The following is a 17,348-nucleotide window of genomic DNA, read 5'->3' on the forward strand; positions in this document are numbered from 1 at the left end:
GTTTCACTCTTGTTACCCAGGCTGGAGTGCAATGGCGCGATCTCGGCTCACCGCAACCTCTGCCTCCCGGGTTCAGGCAATTCTCCTGCCCCAGCCTCCTGACTCGCTGGGATTACAGGCACGCCACCATGCCCAGCTAATTTTTTGTATTTTTAGTAGAGACGGGGTTTCACCATGTTGACCAGGATGGTCTCGATCTCTTGACCTCGTGATCCAGCCACCTCGGCCTCCCACAGTGCTGGGATTACAGGCTTGAGCCACCGCGCCCGGCCCAATTCCTCTTTTCTACGTATTTGCCTACTAGGGAAATTTCATACAAACAAGATCACAATATGTGTGCTCTTCTTGTGTCTGATTTGTTATACTTAGCATAATGTCCTCCAGGTGCATCTAGGTCATAGCATGCATCAATATGTCCTTGCTTCAACATGTTTCACTCGATTACTGGGTCAATTTGGAAAGCGATAAGCCTGTCTGAGCCTGCAGTTTTCTTGTGTAAATTGAAATACTACATACACAACTTTGCACATGGGTTATGGTTAATTCCAGGTAATGACTAAATTAAGGAACACATACATAACTGGTAAAAATTACTTCTGGCTGTGTCTTCAGGGTGTTCCCAGAAGAGACTGGCTTGTGAGTCACTGGACTGCCTGGGGAAGATCCACTCTCAACATGGGTTAGCACCAGGCTTGCCCTCATGATACATAGCCTTCACATCAGTGGTCATCCACATTTCTTTGGCCCACTATTTAAGTAAATAAATCCTTCTGAATTTCTCTTTAAAAACAAATCTGGGTCTACCTTCAATAGAATTCATCAATGCAACCTCAGGAAGTACTCTGAGTTAGCTAACCATTAATCAAGTTAACTGTTACCCTGTTTCTATAGTTGTCCCCAAGAAAGTTACATTGCTCTGTTTCTATCTCTATTCTTTCTAAGATCTCAGAACCAGAAATGTGGTGTCTTAAAGATTGCATATATGATGGGCAATATATGCAATATAAGCAGTCAGTATTTAAGATTTCTTAGCCAGGCGCGGTGGCTCAAGCCTGTAATCCCAGCACTTTGGGAGGCTGAGGCGGGTGGATCACGAGGTCAAGAGATCGAGACCATCCTGGTCAACATGGTGAAACCCCGTCTCTACTAAAAATACAAAAAATTAGCTGGGCTTGGTGGCGCGTGCCTGTAATCCCAGCTACTCAGGAGGCTGAGGCAGGAGAATTGCCTGAACCCAGGAGGCGGAGGTTGCGGTAAGCCGAGATCGCACCATTGCACTCCAGCCTGGGTAACAAGAGCGAAACTCCGTCTAAAAAAAAAAAAAAGATTTCTTAGGGCTGGGTATTATTTTTAGACTGAGGAGTCAAAGCCATGTTACTCAATGTCACAAGGACTTTAATTTTGCACATACAAGAAGATAACAAATATAATAACCTTCACTGAAAATTTTTTTAATCTCAGTTTTTTCTAAGCAATGAAACACAAAATCTTAACAACAAAACCTTCTGCAGGGCACAGAATATTATGTTCAAAGAAAACATTTCCTTTAGGCCTTTAAGAAAACATTGCTAGCATCAGGCAACCAGAACAAACAAACAAACAAACAAACAAAAAACTTGGAACCCAAGGATAACAAACTTATATGACTTGAAAATGAGTGAAGGGAGGTATTACTATTTTGTGCCTTTCAAAAAGGGAGAGAAAACCAAAACTAGTCAAATGAAATAAAAATCGAATTTGGGGGTTAAACTTTAATAAATAAAATCTCTTATAATTTATTGAATAAATCTATTCCTTAAAATTTTATTTTTCTAACCAATTATTTAGGGTATAAGTGTTTCTTTTTTTACATCAAACCCAATATACAGAAAGACCATTATCATTTTCCTTTAACTACAGACAACTTGATTATATAAAAAATTGTTTTATTTGTTTAATAATCTTCTTACAGTGACTTATACAGACAACTTATGACATGATTGGACTTCCTAGTTTGTCCTAAACATCACTCTTTCTTAAACAACTAGTCATTTTATTCTAGGACTAAATTTATTATACAAGATTCTTTCTCATATTATTTCTCTTTAAGCTGTCTTACAAAAAAACTCTATTTCTTGTCTTTTTTTCTTGGATGCCATTAAATAAATATTTTATTTTGTCTATATTATTGTAGATGCCAGTACCCTTAGTTTAATAAAACAAAACACATGATCTTTATTTAAAAATCTTGTGTGTTACAAGCATTCCTATACACCAATAACAGACAGAGAGCCAAATCAAAAGTGAACTCCGATTCACAACTGCTATAAAGAAAATACAATACCTAGGAATACAACTAACAAAGGATGTAAAGGACCTCTTTAAGGAGAACTACAAACCACTGCTCAAGGAAATAAGAGAGGATACAAACAGATGGAAAAACATTCCATGCTCATGGTTGGGAAGAATCAATATCATGAAAATGGCCATACTGCCCAAAGTAATTTACAGATTCAACACTATCCCGATCAAGCTACCAATGACCTTCTTCACAGATCTGGAAAAAAACACTTTGCACTTCATATGGAACCAAAAGAGAGCCCGCATAGCCAAAACAATCCTAAGCAAATAGAAAAAATGCTGGAGGCATCACACTGCCTGACTTCAAACTATACTACAAGGCCACAGTAATCAAAATAGCATGGTACTGGTACCAAAACAGAGACATAGACCAAGGGAACAGAACAGTGGCCTCAGAAGCAACACACACATCTACAATCTTCTGATCTTTGACAAACCTGACAAAAACAAGCAATGGGGAAAGGATTCCCTGTTTAATAAATGGTGTTGGGAAAACAGGCTAGCAATGTGCAGAAAGCAGAAACTGGATCCCTTCATGATACCTTACACTAAATTTAACTCCAAATGTATTAAAGATCTAAACATAAGACCTAACACCATAAAAACCCTAGAAGAAAATCTAGGCGAAACCATTCAGGACGTAGGCATAGGCAAGGACTTCATGGCTAAAACACCAAAAGCAGTGACAACACAAGCCAAAATAGACAAATGGGACCTAATCAAACTCCACAGCTTCTGCACAGCAAAAGAAACAATCATTAGAGCGCACTGGCAACCAACAGAATGGGAAAAAATTTTTGCAATCTACCCATCTGACAAAGGGCTAATATCCAGAATCTACAAAGAACTGTCTAATATCCAGAATCTACAAAAAACAGATTTACAAGGAAAAAACAAACAAACCCATTCAAAAGTGGGCAAAGGATATGAACAGACACTTTTCAAAAGAAGACATCTATGAGGCCAACAAACATATGAAAAAATGCTCATCATCACTGGTCACTAGAGAAATGCAAATCAAAACCACATTGAGATAGCATCTCACGCCAGTTAGAATGGCAATCATTAAAAAAATCAGGAGACAACAGATGCTGGAGAGGATGTGGAGAAATAGGAACACTTTTACACTGTTGGTGGGAATGTAAATTAGTGCAACCATTGTGGAAGACAGTGTGGCGATTCCTCAAGGACCTAGAAATAGAAATACCATTTGACCCAACAATCCCATTACTGGGTATATACCCAAAGAATTATAAATTGTTCTATTATAAAGACACATGCATATGTATGTTCACTGAGGCACTGTTTACAATAGCAAAGACTTGGAACCAACCCAAATGTCCATCAATGATAGACTGGATAAAGAAAACATGGCACATATACACCATGGAATACTACACAGCCATAAAAAACGATGAGTTCCCGTCCTTCATAGGGACATGGATGATTCTGGAAACCATTCTCAGCAAACTGACACAAGAACAGAAAACCAAACACTGAATGTTCTCATTCATAGGTGGGTGTTGAACAGTGAGAACACATGGACACAGGGAGGGCAGCATCACATACTGCGGACAGTTACGGGGGCTAGGGGAGGGACAGCGGGGGATGGGGAGGGTGGGGAGGGATAACATGGGGAGAAATACCAGATATAGGTGATGGGGGAGATGAAGGCAGCAAACCACCTTGCCATGTATGTATCTATGCAACAATCCTGCATTTTCTGCACATGTACCGCAGAACCTAAAGTACAATTAAAAAAAAAATAATCTTGGGTTAGCATGCGCTCTCTCTCTACTCCTATTCAACACGGTATTGGAAGTTCTGGATAGGGCAATCAGGCAAGAAAAAGAAATAAAGGATATTCAATTAGGAAAAGAGAAATTCTAATTGTTTCTGTTTGCAGATGACATGATTGTATGTTTAGAAAACTGCATCATCTCAGCCCAAAATCTCCTTAAGCTGATAAGCAACTTCAGCAAAGTCTCAGGATATAAAATTAATGTGCTAAAATCACAAGCATGCCTATACACCAAGAACAGACTAAAAGAGAGCCAAATCATGAGTGAACTCCCAGTCACAATGTTATTCTACAAAGAGAATAAAATGCCTAGGAACATAACTTATGTGGCATGTGAAGGGCCTCTTCAAGGAGAACTACAAACCACTGCTCAAGGAAATAAGAGAGGACACAAACAAATGGAAAAACATTCCATGCTCATGGATAGGAAGAATCAATATTGTAAAAATGGCCATACTGCCCAAAGTAATTTATAGATCCAATGCTATTTCCATCAAGCTACCATTGACTTTCATCATGGAATTGGAAAAAAACACTTTAAATTTTACATGGAACCAAAAAAGAGCCTGCATAGCCAAAGCAATCCTAAACAAAAAAGATAAAGCTGGAGGCATCACACTACCTGACTTCAAACTATACTGTAAGGCTTCAGTAACAAAAACAGCATGGTACTGGTACTAAAGCAGGGATATAGACCAATGGAACAGAACAGAAGCCTCAGAAATAACACCACACATCTACAATTACCTGATCTTTGACAAACTGGACAAAAGCAATGGGAACGAATTCCCTATTTTATAAACGGTATTGGGAAAACTGGCTAGTCATATGCAGAAAGCTGAAACTGGATCCCTTTCTTACACCTTATAGAAAAATTAGGATGGATTAAAGACTTAAACATAAGACCTAAAACCATAAAAACCCTAGAACCAAACCTAGGCAATACCATTCAGGACACAGGCCATGGGCAAAGACTTCATGACTAAAACACCAAAAGCAATGGCAACAAAAGCCAAAATAGACAAATGGGATCTAGTTAAGCTAAAGAGTTTCTGCACAGCGAAAGAAACTATCATCAGAGGAAACGCAACCTACAGAATGGCAGAAAATTTTTGCAATCTATCCATCTGACAAAGGGCTAATATCCAGAATCTACAAAGAACTTAGACAAATTTACAAACAAACAAACAAACAACCCTATGAAAAAGTGGGTGAAGGATATGAACAGACACTTCTCAAAAGAAGACATTTATGCAGCCAACAAACATATGAAAAAAAGCTCATCATCACTGGTCATTAGAGAAATGCAAATCAAAACCACATTGAGATACCATCTTATGCCAGTTAAAATGGCCTTCGTTAAAAAATCTGGAGACAACATGCTGGAGAGGATGTGGAGAAATAGGAACACTTTTACACTGTTGGTGGGAGTGTAAATTAGTTCAACCATTGTGGAAGACTGTGGGTAACCCCCAATCTGGGCACCGAGGAAGAAGAGCTAAGCACGTCCCCAGCACAATTAGTGCCTGAAGAATATTTTAGTATAATTTATAGTGTTATTACTCAGTTATTTCCTTTATATAATCCTTTATATATAATCATATATTAGTTTATAGAATTAGTGCCTGAAGAATATCCTACTACTCAGTTATTTCCATATATATATATATATATATATATATACATACACACATATATACAATTATATCTTGGTTCATAGTCGAGGAATGCCTAGAACAGACGTGGTACAGAGCATGAATTAAGGGATACACAGCTTTTACATATATAAGCATATCTTGCTTATATATGTAATGTCTAGAGCAGATATGGTACAGAGCATGGTTTAAGAGAAAAACAGTTATATCAGGACAAGAATATGGCGCAGGTGGCAGCATTCAGTATTGTAAAGATACCCACTGTATGGCAGGCTTGGAGCAAGAGCCTCTCCTCCTGAAAAAGGAGTTGTAGTACCTTGCGCCAAGTTCTTATGGAAGGCTGCCCTCAGATCAGCAATCCCACGAGCCTCCGAGGGCTTAAAACTCCTCCAGTATAATCATCCCTTCGTGACTGTGTAACTTGTCAGCTCTCTAGCTACTATGCTGCTCAGAGCAACCTCCTATAGAAATTATTGGAAGCTGTCAGCAGGTGGCTGTAGACCTGGTCAGCTCTGCTACTATGCTGGCTCAAGAGCATCCTCCTATAGAATTACTTAGAAGTAGCCTACCCCTAGACAAGAGATATTGCACACTGCACTCTTCACTACGCATGACCCACCTCCTAGCCTGGGTGACCTAATGTGGGTGGACCCTTTGTTTATTGTGCACATGATTGTCTTGACTCTATCACTGTCCTTAAGATAACCTCACTCACTACCCTTCCCCCTGTCTTATACCCAATAAATACAGATGCTCCTGGATATTCAGGGCCTTGCCTGTCTCTGCTCATAGGTGGCATAGCCCCCCGAGTCCAGCTGCTCTTTTCCAGTCCTTCTGTGTCCTGTCTCCTTATTTCTCAAATCCTGTGCCTTAGCACAGCGATAGGGGACACCCCATGACCCTGTAGAGCAGTGGCCTTACTCTACTATGTGTAAGACAGTGTGGCGATTCCTCAAGGATCTAGAACTAGAAATACCATTTGACCCAGCAATCCCATTATTGGGTATATACTGAAAAGATTGTAAATCATTCTACTATAAAGACACATACACATGTATGTTTATTGCAGCACTGTTCACAATAACAAAGACTTGGAACCAAACCAAATGCCCATCAGTAACAGACTGGATAAAGAAAATGTGGCACATATACACCATGGAATACTATGCAGCCCTAAAATGGATGAGCTCATGTCCTTTGCAGGGACATGGATAAAGCTGGAAACCATAATTCTTAGCAAACTAACACAAGAACAGAAAACCAAACACCACATGTTCTCACTCACTGGTGGGAGTTGAACAGTGAGAACACATGGACACAGAAAGAGGAACATCGCACATCCAGGCCTGTCAGGGGGTGGGGGACTGAGGGAGAAATAGCATTAGGAGAAATACCTAATGTAGATGAGGGGTTGATGGGTGCAGCCAACCACCATGGCACGTGTATACCTATGTAACAAACCTGCGCATTCTTCACTTGTACCCCAGAACTTAAGGATTAAAAAAAAAAAAAGTCTTGGGTTAAGCCCTGGAGAAATTTCATAGGTAAATTCTTCTGTGTAGGCTGGATCAGTAAACATTCCAACATAATCTGTCTCCAGGAAGAATGGTCCATCTACTTTGGCAGCAAGTAAATCTATAGAAGAGGTCTTGTCAAGCAGAAGCTGACTCTGAACATCCCGGATTCTTCCTTGATTAGAGAAAAAAAAAATTGGAAAAAGGATCTAGACCTCCTGCTAGCAGGGCCCCCGACAGGTGAACATGAAGTAACTATACATCTGATTCTTCCTCTGGATTATATCTGTGTCCTCCCTGATATTCACCACCCAAGGCCAATCATCCCCATGTACATGGAGATAGAGTATTGAACTGGGACCGATCATAAGACATCTTCCTCTCAAAAGCATTCCTTCGAATTCTGAATATCATTGCACAGCACCCACTTTGGGTAGTCTCCCCGTCTTAAAGCACCTCAGAGCTTAGAGTTCCATATAACAGTGCACTTTGTTTATTCTTGCCCATTTTCAAGAATACTTCACGTCTGCCTACAATCGTCTTATCAGAAGTCACTATCTACTTATCCAAATTTTGTTTCCCCTGGAACTGCCAGACAACCTTGGCTTATTCCAGCAAGATCTCATGCAGAGGGCAGCTTTCTGGTCCTATCCAATGATTCACAATTTCATCCTTCAAATGCCTAAAATGGTCCTTTATTTTATCTCTAATTGCTTTATCGAAACTAACTTCAGGCTTCTCCTCAGAAGAAGTTATATGTAAAGCAACTTCTTTCTGGTGATGTCCTTGCAAACCCCTTTCAGTCTTCCTCTGTGAAGAGGCTTTTGCCAGAAGTCACTGGTTTTTGAAGACTACTGGGATATTCTGCAAAGTGAATACTCAAAAATGAATGCAAGGCAGCAGTTGGCTTAGAGCATTTTCTGAGAATATAAGTGCCATGCAGCAATTTGTGAACCAAAGCCATGATACAAAAAAATCAAAATGTAAGCTGCCCAACCTCCAGAGGCTGGACATTCACCGCACTGGGGAGAAAACCTCTTTATTTCTTTAGCTTCCTTTACATCTCTCTTATTTCCTGGTTTCTTTTATCTTGTTTTATGTAAAACCTTTGCATAAGCTTTGAATCAGACAAAAGAGTGTATATTTTTTAAAAAGAACACACCTTTTAAAGAATTTTTTTACAATATATTTTGTTGAAAAAAACCAAGTAAAATATCTATTATTTAATATTTAGATTTGAAATTATGACAATTTTGCCTACATGTATTCATCCCAGTACATCCACCTAATTTTCTTGTGTTAATCACTTACCTACATTGTCTATGAAATTGTGATAGGCATTGTTTAAAATTATGAAACCACCATAACTAAGACAGTAAAAAAGATCTAACCTAACTGATTCCATGTTGCTTCTAATCTCCAAACTGTCCTTGTTCATTCCTGGGCAGAGGCCAAAAGAACTGTTGGAGGAACTCACTTTATAGTTCAGCTTTGAAACAAAGACATAAGAGTACTTTCCCAAAACAAACCTTTAGTGCCTATGGACTAGGCTGCCTAAAGCCACAAGATTAGAATTTATGATAATCTGTCTAAATTCAAGATAGAGCTATTTTATTTATTAAAGATTATACAAGCAAAAGTCACTCTGTTTGTCTGTGTTTATATTTTTGCAACTCCTATGTCAAATTTTGACACCTTATAGTATTTGGCAGGGATAAGTATGAAATTGTTTGATCAATAAATGCAAATAAAAATGTATGCTGGCAATTCTTAAGACATTTCTAATATTACTTTACTAATAATTTTAAACCTAGCTTATTTAGTAAAGATTTTACTTAAGTCACATAAACTTGAAAAAGCATTTGAGTAGTCTTTCTTTTTCCTGATAAACTATTTGATGTAATGCTATTTTTCTTTAAGCCAATTAATTAGAGCTTTTTAAAATATATATATTCAGTAGTGAAACACTGTGTACATAACACATAAATACATAGATGTATTAGACATGCCAATAGAAGCACATCTTACTGATTCACAAAAAACATTCTTTTTTCCTATCATACACTTTCAGATTCTTGGTAACCTGTTTCACAGCCCTAGGGAGTTGTCAGCTAAATAGCCTTAAATTTGCATATTAAAGGAAACAACTCAGATGGACAACAAATAGAAAAATTAGCATCATAAAAGTATGAGCAAAAGTCTGGCATGCTAGAAGGAGATTAAAAAGGGATGCCAAATCAAATATAAAATTCTAAGAATCTATCATAGGATTGTATAAGGAGACCAATTTTATTTAGATAGGGGCTATCTATCCTTTAAGTGGCTCTCTGAGCTCTGGGCAGAAACCCACATTAAATGCTGGGTATCCAAAAAGAGAGAATTATTATGAGTCTAGACCATGTGATGTTTCTACAGTGCACTTAGAAAAAAAAAATTTTTTTAAACAATGACATTTCTAACTGCTCAAACTATACTCTTCTTTAAAACCCGAAGAGTAGCCTCTGTTGCAATAACTATTTGAGTCAATAAATCAGGTAACACAACACAAAAGCAAGCACTTTAAGAGCTGAGATGAACTTTTCTGTTTACAAACTTGGGGTTTGATAAGGAAAAACATGTTTCTCCCCCGTAGGAGTTTCACCTTCTCCATTTTCTTTAAGGAACTCCAGACTATTACACAGTATGTTTTGTCTGTCATGCAGCAGAGGGTGTAAGAGAAAGGAGAGACAGCAGATGTAAATAAAGAAAACTCTAGTCAGCTGAAAAGAAAAAACTTTTGCTCAACATAAAAAACAAAACAAGGTAGAGTTGGTAAAACCCAATGGGAAATAAAGCAAAACAACATCAAAAACAGAAACCACCACCACCACCACCAACAAAAAAAAACAGTTAAGCAAAACAAATGATCACACAACTTAAATGATTACGGAGTACTCTAATGTTAAGGAGAAATTTAGACCAGCTGGTTGTTACTCTTTAGCCAAGACAATCCCCAACTCAGTTAATTATCTAGGGATGGGTCACAGGTTGAAGACTGCTCTCTACCATTAGGGGAGTAAGGAAAAAAAAAGAAGCAAGCTCAAACTCTATAAAGGAGTTGCTTTCTTCCACTGTTATTGAAGAAGGAAAACCTGGCCTTTTTGTGTGTGTGTTAGAAAAACAGAGTTGTACAGCAAAATAAACTTTTGGTATCAACTGAATTTTGCAAAATCAGTGATTCTCTGGAGGGGGTATTCCAGGCCACAAATTGTCCTATTTGTTTGAGCCATAAAGATAGCTTTAGCTGATTCCATGCACTGATACAAGATTTGGCAAAGGTCAGGTACTGATACCTAGAATCTCTTTGTGGTTACCAAAATGTGAATCCTGAAAATCTGACACAGGTCTAGTCAATTTAGAATGTTTATTTTTACCACAACTGAGGATGCATGCCCATGACACAGCCTCAGAAGGTCCTGATGACATGTGCTTAAGGTGGTCAGGGTACAGTTTTGTTTTATTCATTCTAGGGAGACATGAGACATCAATCAGCATATACAAGATAAACATTAGTAGTTTGGTTTGGAAAGATGGAACAACTCCAAGCAAACTCAGGAAGACTCAAAGGGAAGAGGGGGCTTACAGGTCATAGGCAGATAAGAGACAAGTGGTTGCATTCTTTAAAGTTTCTGATTAGCCTCTCCAAAAGAGGCAATCAGATATGCATTTATCTCAGTGAGCAGATTGGTAGCTTTAATTAGAATGGGAGGCAGGTTGACCGTAAGCAGTTCCCAGCTTGACTTTTACTTTTAGCTTAGCGGTTTAGGGGCCCCAGGATTTATTTTCTTTTCACAGCAGGAACAATAAAGACCAAGCTGGAAAAGCTGTGGTGTTTTTTTATGATGGCTGGTGAATATATGTTTTGAAGAGATTTTTTTCCCCCAGCAATACAATTACACACCTGAGACATTTGCAAGATAAATCTGTGGTCAAGCATGAAAATGTCATACTTTCTTACCCAAAGGCAGGTAGGAAAAACCAGTTCTAAAATTTAGGAAGCAAGTGGAAACAGGTCATCAGTTGAATGTCTTCTCTAGGCCCTGCACTTGGCTGTGCTTTGATGGATAATGTGGTGTCTTATTTGAGCTTCTATTCAGAAAGAGGAATTAAAACAGCAATTATATATAATTTAAAAGGATTTGACTACTCAAGCATTGTAAAGATGTGGAGAGATATGACATATGACAGAATCTAAGACTCACTTATGTAATCATTCAGGATGTTTAGAGGGGATAGATTACTGAAGAAATTCTGAAGGAAAAAAAAGAAAATTTCTTCTAAGATGTCAAAAGTGAATGTGAGATTGTTATGTGTAAAAGAAAAAATATTCAGACACTCCACAAATGGTAATACTGTTCAAGACAATGGCAATGGAGGAGAGAGACTGACCTTAATTTCCCAATATAGCAAGGACTGTTGGTTTTGTATTCAACTATCAGAGTAAGAGGATCAGTGGGTGGGAAACCACAAACAGAAACCTGATTAGGTATCAAGGGTAGACTCCTGATAAAGGCAGACCAAGGACTTCAACATTAAGGGTATGATAAAAGAAAATTTTCAGCTGAATTATATTTAAAGGAGTTTAATTGAACAATAAAAGATTCACGGGCAGCCCATAGAATCACAGCAGATTCAGACTCCAGTGCAGCCACGTGGTGGAAGGAGATTTATAGAAAAAAAAAAAGGAAAAGAAAAAAGGAAATGACACACAGAAATTAGAAGTGAAGTACAGAACAGCTAGATTAGTTCCAGGGTTGGCGCTGGCCTTATTTACACACAGTTCAAACACTCAGCAGTTTGAATGAATGATTGAAGCATGGCTGCTGAGATTGGCCAAGACTCAGCTACTGTTACAGGTGCATACTCCTAAGTTAGGTTTTCAATCTTGGCTACCTATTAAGTTAGGTTGCAGTTCATCCACAATGACTCAAATATAGAAGTACAGAGTCCTTCTCAGCCCATATTTAGTTCACTTTAACAGGGGAATGATGAGGAACATGATCAGATATCAAGGATAGGGGAATTCTCATGAAACCTAGTTAGCAAGTTCTTGCTAAAAGCGGGTGTGGCAAGGATGGACACAGAAGTCTAAGGTCCAGGCCTAGTAAAGAAGAAGGCTCAGGGAAGCATAAGTAAAATCAAGTTAAGGAGAGGATCTTTGCCAGACGGCAGGATTTGTGACTGGCCTCTAGAGGCCAGTGATGCTGCTAAACATTTTCCTGTGCAAAACACTCCCCCAGCCACACACCCACACAAACACACAGAACAAAGAATTATCTTCAGCTCTCTTGACTTGTAATCAAGCTTTTTAAACAGTAAATGCAAGACACATAGATTATCTAAATTAAGGTGAAAGCCATTACAAAGGTGAAGAAGGAACTGATTTAGGGGATATTTTGGAGAAAATATGTGAATGTGGAGATATTGTGAAGAGAGACTCCCAAGGGTTTTTTTTTAAGTTTCTGGGCTTCTGCTTATTATGGAGTTGGGGTTCTTCAATAAAATAAGTCACAGCTAAGTTGTATTTACTGATTGACCATGATTAGCTTGTGTAACCTCTCCTTGACAACGCCTAACGAGCACATGGTATTTCTAAGCCAACATCGCCACCTAGTGGAAATAGAAATCCTCTTCATCAGACACATTGCTCGTTCTCTGCAGTACATTGCAGCCTCACTCACAACTTTTATATTTTGTGCTTTTTTACTGCTACTTCTTTTGATGGGAGAGTTCTGCTTTCAACAGTTAGAGGTACCATGTCTTCCACAGCCAGATTTTAGTCCCAATACTGTCCCATAGGAAAATGGCCGTGTGGTTTCTATGTTTTTTTAAGGCACCTATTTGGTCTCCGATTAAGACAGTAGTTAATTAGTAAGGGGGTGTTACGTTTAGAAGTTAACTGGAACCATTTTTTTAAGGGTAAATGCTTTATTTAGCACAGGCCAAAATAGCAGGTCATCTAGCACATTGCCTCCATTAAAGGAGCCTTGCCCAAAGATGACACAGCGTCTATAGAGATTCATTTTTCAGGAAGCCAGGCAAATCACACATGTTTAGGAAGTCCAAGTAAAGTCACACAAGGCGTATAAGCTAAGGTTGTGTGGGTAAGCGTGGTTAAACCAATCACGTAGTTCATCTAGTTCCACAGCTTGGAGGACCACACCTACAACCATGGGCAATACATTAAACATGGTGTCAGGATTCAGAAACCAGGGAGGAGAAACAGTCGAAGGATGCTCCATGTCTCCTCCACTCTGGGTCACATGGAAAGGAAGGAAACTAAGAGGATGCTTTAATTCTTGCTTCTTTTTTCTAGATGTGTAATAAATTATCTTCCACTTGCACCCCTTTGGAGTGCACTCTGAAACACTGGAACTTTCTTAAACTCAGAACTTTGAAGAGAAAAGCAACTAATTTTCTTTTGCTCAAAGGCATGACATTTATACCAAAGCTTTGCAAACGTTGTAAGATCAACCCAGCTCTTTTGGCCATCATATCAGTCAGGCCCAGGGAAAATAGTTTCCCAAAATTAGAAAAGCAAATTTGAGGGGAAGCATCTGAGGATTCCCTTTATTTGGGGTCCCCTCAAGTTTCCTTCTCATTATAGGATCTTAGGCAAATAACGGGAAACATAGGCTGATTTTCTAAAAACCCTAATAGGTACAGAGGAGCTTTCCAAGATTCAACTCAGGGGTTTGACCTCACATGGAGGGATGTTATGTTGCTCCTAAACCAGACCCTAATAGCAGCCAAAAAGCAAGGAGCTCTGCAAGCAGCAGAAAATTTTGGAGATGTGCAATCTATCTCCTATAATACACCTAAAAAGGAGGAAAGTAGATAGGAAAAGTGAAGAAAGACCATTCCCAATTGAAAGGTAGACAGTTTTCCTAAACAACCCTGATTGGAGCCCCATTAACTCAGGAGGATAAATGGAAAAGAAAGCACTTTGTATGCATTTTAGAAGACCTACAGAAAACCAGGGCCAAACCTCTTAATTACTCTAAGCTGTCTATAATGGACCAAAAGCAAGATAAGAATCCTGTAGGCTTTATGGAAAGGCTAAAAGACACACTAATAGAGTACATTTCCTTATCCCCTAATTCAGTAGAGAAACAGCTCACCCTGAAGGACAAGTTTATTACAAAAACAGCTCCCGATATTGGAATCTACAAAAGCAAGGTATAGGACCAGATAGCACTTTAGAGAACCTCCTGAAAGTGGCCACTTCTGTCTTTAATAATAGGAACCAGGAGGAGGAAGAGGCCCAAAAGAAAGAGAGAAAGCTCAGAGGCTCTAGCAGCAGCTTTGCAGGCTTGTAACATCCAGAATCCCCAAGGTGCATCTGCAAGTTGCTATTGATGTGGCTGGCCAGGGCATTTATGGATTGCCTGACAGCAAGACTGAGCAGCTTCGACCCTTTGCAGCCTTGACCCTTTCCAGCCTGTGGCAAAAACCACTGAAGATGGAATTGTCCCCAGAGGTGGAGGTCACTGGGTTCAGGACCAGTCTCACAGATGGTCCAGAAGGACTGATTGTTCCCTGGGCTGAAATCTTGGCTACAGTGGTTCAAACTGCCATTATAGCACATGAGCCTGAAATGATTCCAAAAATTAAAAAAAAAAAAGTAAACCTCCTTCTAAACAATAGATCCAGTCTCTCTCTCTTTTCTCCTCTCTAATCCAGACCTCCCTCTTCCCAGAGCACGACTGTAAGGGGCATCTCAGGAAAGAGTCTAACCCAAAATATATATTATATATTGCCAGATGCTTTGAAGCAATCTAATCCAATATTTTTCTCAATCTTAGTTGACAAATGCTTCCAAGCCATTGTCATGATAGCTCTATTAGAAAAGCCTCCAAGTTTAAACCAAGGAAATAATTTAACAGTTTACAGCCCATGTAACGTGGCAGGATCTCTGTCCTCTAGGGGGAGCTCTTAGCTGACAGCCAGTAGAGCAAGAAGTACATAAGGCAGGATAAGTAGCAGTCACTCTACCCAGGAACACTCAATTAGCTCAGCTAACAGCTCTTACAAGAACACCTAAATTAAGAAGGGAAAGTTAGCTAATATTTATACTAAGTATGCTTTCTTAGCTTTCCATGTTCATGCTGCCATTTAAAAGAAAAGAAATTTTCTTACCACTAACGGATCTCCTATAAAATATCCCCGGAAAATTAGCAGGTTATTATCCTCAGTTGATCTTCCACAAAAAAATAGCAGGGATGCATTTTAAGGAACATCAAAAGGAAAAAAGATAGCCAAAGGAAATAAATTAACTGATCAGGCAGCTAAGTCAAAGGCATGAAAGCTTCAAGTCATTTGCGCACTTCAAGGCCCTTTTAATCTAGAAAGGCTCCGTAAGAGAAATTAAACCTCAGTATTCCCTTACAAAAATAGAATAGGCCACTTCTCGAAGGCATACTTTCCAGCCCTCAGGATGGATACAGTCAAGATGGCAAACTCTATTTGCCAGCCTCCAGCCAATGGAAAATCTGGCTTACCAATATGCTCAGAAATTGTTTTCAGGCAGGAAACCTCTAAACTGGTTAAGCATGTAACCTCTCTAGCTCACTTCCAACAGGAACCATGTCTATTTAACCCAGAAAATTTGGTATTAGTAAAACTCTCACCTCTGTCTCCCTCCCTAAGCCAAGCTGGGAAGGGCCCTACACTGTTGTTCTTCCAACCTCCTTGGCAGGAAAGTTACAGGAATCAACTTCGGAATACTCACAATCAAGTCAAAGCCCCAAGCTGAGGAAGCAGCTCCTGACAGTTGAGAGGAATGTCCTCAGTACCGATGTAAAGAACAAGAAGATCTTCAGCTGAAAATCATAACAGATAAGTAACTGAGTGAGGGCTACTCATCTCAGTCCCACTCCTACCTCATCAAATATTTTTTATTATTTCTAAACTTTCCTCTCAAAGTTCACCTCCAAACAGTAGAACTTCTTTTTAGTGCATATTTGCAGAGAGATTTAATTATTCATAGAATTGCATTTGTAACTGTAAATTCCCAAAGAGAAATGTTAAATCTTGGCAAAGTTTTAAATGAAAATTATTTACTGTGCCAGTCTTGTGAAAACTGTTATAGTCACGCTACTATTTGCAATAGAACTATACACTGTGGCACCCACAATGTGGAATTCTGGTTGTAAAATTCTAATTGCTGTAATATTTTGCCTGATTATCAAACTTGTAACAAGATTAATAACTGCAGGAAAAATTTAGTCAAGGTTGTTTTTGCTTATAGCAGAATTAACAGTTATAGATATGAAATAAGCACGAAAGTGATACTATTATTAAGTTAGATAACACTTTTTACATGATGCACCTCAAGCTAAGAAAAGAATGTTGTAAAGGAAGGTACTTCATAAAAGAAAAGATTTTGTATGCTAAATTTCTTGCCCTAAAAAAAAAACCAAAACTGGTTGTTTAAAGAATGTTTAAGACAAGTCAAAAAGTTTAAATATGTTGTAAGAAAGTGTATAAAAGTCGGCAGGGCGTGGTGGCTCTCATCTGTAATTTCAGCACTTTGGGAGGCCGAGGCGGGTGGATCATGAGGTCAAGAGATCGAGACCATCCTGGTCAACATGGTGAGACCCCATCTCTACTAAAAATACAAAAAATTAGCTGGGATTAGCTGGGCATGGTGGCGCGTGCCTGTAATCCCAGCTACTCAGGAGGCTGAAACAGGAGAATTGCCTGAACCCAGGAGGTGGAGGTTCTGGTGAGCTGAGATCACGCCATTGCACTCCAGCCTGGGTAACAAGAGCGAAACTCCGTCTCAAAAAAAAAAAAAAAAAAAAAAAAAGAAAGTGTATAAAAGTCATAAAAGAATTTAATAATGAAAGGAATTGTCAAAATTAATGCTAAAGTTATTTTAGCCACCCAGTGATGTATTTCTCCCAATCATATTGCAAGTTGTAAAAATGGCCTAAGCTTGGCCGGGCGCGGTGGCTCACGCTTGTAATCCCAGCACTTTGGGAGGCTGAGGCGGGT

General features: G+C 38.9%; 1 protein-coding gene and 1 pseudogene across 1 annotated transcript in view; both read right to left on the bottom strand.

The window, feature by feature from the left end:
• LOC108316589 overlaps window positions 1–9,097 on the bottom strand; it is a 12,232-nt pseudogene extending 3,135 nt beyond the window's left edge.
• Window positions 1–17,348, bottom strand: part of LOC108316663 (zinc finger and SCAN domain-containing protein 5A-like) — a 136,145-nt gene that overhangs the window by 103,490 nt on the left and 15,307 nt on the right. The window lies entirely within an intron of this gene.

The sequence above is a fragment of the Cebus imitator genome, unplaced genomic scaffold (assembly GCF_001604975.1).
Source record: "Cebus imitator isolate Cc_AM_T3 unplaced genomic scaffold, Cebus_imitator-1.0 Scaffold190, whole genome shotgun sequence".
Taxonomy (NCBI): Eukaryota; Metazoa; Chordata; class Mammalia; order Primates; family Cebidae; genus Cebus; species Cebus imitator.